Here is a 4,029-nt window from a genome sequence, read left to right as displayed (position 1 = left end):
TTTTTTTTTGGGGGGGGAGGGGGACCAAGGATCAAACTAGGTTATCTCCCCAGTCCAGAGAAAGGAATTTCTATAGCTCTTCATAAATTACACAGATTACAAAACACTGATCTGCAAACTTTGGTGACCTTTGTGAGTACCTGCTGAGGGGAGCAGTTTTTCTCCATTTCACACCTTCATGGTGTATGACACTCTTTACTATATACCAAACATTCGAACTTCAGAAATTTTAGTCACTATAAACCCATAAAAGAGCTGATGGTTACTATATTTACCTTCTAAATGTGAAAGTTCCAGCAAGTGGAAGTGACTGACCCAGGCTTGGTATGTGGAAGAGGCAAGATTTTATTTTTATGTTTGTTTATTGTGCTTTTCTTTTTCTTTTTCTTCCTTTCTTTCTTTTCCATAATTTTATTGAGAAACAAATAGCAATGAGACAGTTTCAAATCAAATTGGCAGGACGGTTTCAATAATTAACACATTGCATACATTCTTGCTAGTGGTTAATTGCTGTACAAGATGCGGACTTGATATCCTATTTACAAACACCATTAGAACAAATCGCTCTATTCATTAAGAGAATGTTACTATATATCTATCCTAACCACTTTGAATACACAGATACAAAATGGACATTCATCTGTATCCCCTTTTTTTTTTGTTAAGTTCCATCATTTAAATATTATAGGTGTGTAAACTCAGCAAAATATTCTAAAAGAGTTCAGAGGTCCATAATAGTATTGGGGCTTCCGTTTCACGGGAAATGTCTTTCTTTCTTAGACAAGGTCTTGCTATGTAGCAGAGGCTGACCCCAAACTTACTACAGCCCAGGTTGTCCTCAAACTCATGGTCTTCCTGCCTCTGCCTCCTGAGGGATGGGATTACAGATGTGCACCACTGTCCCTGGCTTATGAATCAGGATTTTAAAATCTGCACATACATGCTGGAAGGCCTGAGCATTGCCACCAACGTCATGATCATGCCCATGTCTCAGGGGGCCAGGTATGATTGGCAAATGCAAGGATTTTGGTGTTGAGCTAGGGCATGGGAGGAGCAATCCCAGGCGCCAGTGCTGGCCATTTCTGCCAGGGGTAGGGGAGCATCTGGCAAGGCTCCATAATGGAGGCAGCCTGGGATGGCACTTGAAGGACTGGAAAATCAGGAGGGGCAGAGGAAGGGGCAGAGAAACAGGGAGGGAAGACCTGAGGGAATCAAGGCACACTGGTCAATGCACAGGCTGGGGCCAGGAGAGCAAGGCCAGAGTGTCAGGTGAAAGGACAGAGGGGCTGTGGCAGCAACACGCAACAAGGGCTTCTGTCACCAGGAACCTCTTTCTCCGGAGCTCCCAGAGGCACAATGAGGAGCAAACCTCCTCCTTTCTTCCTCCTCCACTGTCCTTACCCAGAGAAATCACTTCTCTTGCAGATTGTCCAGGACAGGACGTTGAGCACTAAGGACAGGGGCACGCACAAGAGGCCTTTCCTGACCCTGAATTCTGAAAGTTTGGGCACAGGTTGAGGGAGGTGTAGTTCCTTTGGGGACTTGCCCAAGCACTGGGACCAAAAAACAGACAGGCCATTTGGGAGGGAGGGGCTTTGGGGGTGGGCAGGGCTGCACAGCCTAAGTGGGGCGGGGGTGGCACCAGATGATGTGTTGCTGAAGGTGGAGGCTGAGCAATGTGTGGCTCCCCCACTCTTCTCCTAGCCTTATTTATCTCCCCTTTCTCCCCATGTCCCTCACACTGATGTGGGAGCCTGTAAAGATGGGGAGATGGACTCTCCTATAACACATGCCAGGGGCAGCAGCCCCTATCACTGTGCTTGCTTAGCTGGACAAATGGGTTATCTCTTCCCCATAGCACCACAGACATGGCTGTCTGCTGCACTGGGACTGCAGCCCCGGAGGGAGGGAATGCCTGCCCTTCCCACAGTGCCGTTGGCTGTCTTCAAGGCAGTGCCATGTGGTTCTCCACACACATGTGCATTCTAAGGAAGATCCTTAGACCAGTGATTTAGCCACTCAGTGTCTCAGTTTTCACTGCTATAAAATGGGTCTGTGGAGGAGACTGAGAACAGGTGGAGTTTTCTGTAGTGAATGCCACATGGGACATCTATATGACTTTGCTAGCATTATGTAGCTCTGGTCCCTTATGCAGGCCTCTCTCCCTTTCTGAGTCCCATCTTCTTTGTCTGTAAAAATGAAGGGGCTTGAGGTATTGGATGACCTCCCAGACTCCTGCCATCTCTGGCCCTGTAGAATTCTCTGTGTCTGAGGTAGGGAGAACAAAGGTGAAATTTATGGGAAATTAATGGGGGGGCTGGGGGCTGGGGAGACAGCTTAGCGATTTATGCACCTGCCTGGCAAGCACAAGAGCCCAGGTTCAGTTCTGGTGCCACATGCTGTGCTAGCCCCAGAAGCCAGGGTGCACTGTGCCAGGAGCTGCATACCAAGAGCCTGAAAGAAAGAAAGAAAGAAAGAAAGAAAGAAAGAAAGAAAGAAAGAAAGAAAGATCAAGGAAAGAAAGAAACTGATTAGCAAGAACTGTGACTGCTCATTGCTAAACTGATCTGTTGGAAGCATACAGCCAGTTACTGTCAGATCTAGGGTTGGGATCTAAAGCTGTGAACTTGGACTTTTGTGCCACTGGACTAGCTTGACTATGACCTGTCCCTTTCTGAACATTCAGGGAAGATCAGAAAGCATTTGGTTTGCACAATGGGAAGAGTACAAAATGAAGGCTCCAAAGCCTCTGGGGTAAAGCGGAACCGGTACCGACCCACATAAGACTATGTAACTCAGCAGTGGCCTTATTTGTCGACCAAGGCTCCAGTTTTCCTGCCATGTATCGGTTTTGCCTCCTAGAGCTCCTGCCTATAGGCCCCTGTGGTAGACCCCGAACCTCTTTGAGAGGGCAAACTCAAGCATCCTTACTGTCTGCTGGGACCCCAATAAAGCCCTGTTCTCAGCAGGTGCTTGATACCCACCTCCCCACTCAGGGTGGCCTGGAAGATAGGAACCAGGGGCTCAGAAGGGCCAATGAAAACCTGTCGGGCTGCCCAGCAAACCTGGGTAGAAGCAGGTTCATGCCTGAAAGCCAAGTTTCTAGGCCCACTTGTATAGAAAGGAACGTCAGGTGACAGATTGTCTCCTGAGGAGCAGGAGGGTCCCAGGTAAGAAGCTACTGATAGGCCTTTAACACCTCTGGAGAGGCCTCCTGGGCTGCTGCCCAAGTGAAAGCTGTCATGAGGGAGAATGTGGCAAGTTTAATCTGTCCCTGAGGAGGCTTTATATGTTGCCTAGGCAACTGGAGGTTTCCAGTGACCAAGTCACGCTCAGCATAGGGAAGCAGACCCCTTCAGGGACAGGGTGAGGCTATAGGCCGAGGTGAGCCTAGACCTAGGCTTGGGACTTAACTCCCCAATCAGCAGCTCTGCATTTGAGCAAGTGAATCAACCTCCCAGAGCCTATTTTGCCTTCTATAAATTGGGCACTGTGATGGCTCCTCTGTGTACTTCTCGGGGCTAGAAAGAGACTTAGTGGAAACGGTGGTAGCTCCCGCTTAGTGAGCTGGACTATGGGCCACGGCTGTGGCAAATGCTGTACCTGCATTCTGATGCTTGGTCCTGCAGATACTGTGGAAGGGAAAGGAACTGTTCAAAGGGAAGGAACAACTGGGATGAAGGAAAGGAGAAAAGAAAGAAGAAAGAGAAAAAGAAATATATATGTATATATACAGGATAGCTTGGATAATTGTACTGATGATTTCTTCTGGCGTATTGAAGGAAGAAGTTGCTGCTTAATTTTTTTTTCTCTACTTTTTAATTTTTGATAATTTTTAACCAATTTTGCATGTTTATATCTGGTAATCTGAGCAACTAATTTGGAAACTACAATATGCAATTAAACAACCATTGTGCAATTCCTATAATTTTATTTAGTGAAATTCTGTATTGTTTCTAATGTGTGTGTGGGCTTTTTACTATTTTTATTCTCTTTTAAAAAATAAAATTGGGGAAAAAATCACAGTGG

The sequence above is a fragment of the Octodon degus genome, unplaced genomic scaffold (genome assembly GCF_000260255.1).
Source record: "Octodon degus isolate 3935 unplaced genomic scaffold, OctDeg1.0 scaffold00063, whole genome shotgun sequence".
Lineage (NCBI taxonomy): Eukaryota > Metazoa > Chordata > Mammalia > Rodentia > Octodontidae > Octodon > Octodon degus.
This window is presented reverse-complemented; position numbering follows the sequence as displayed.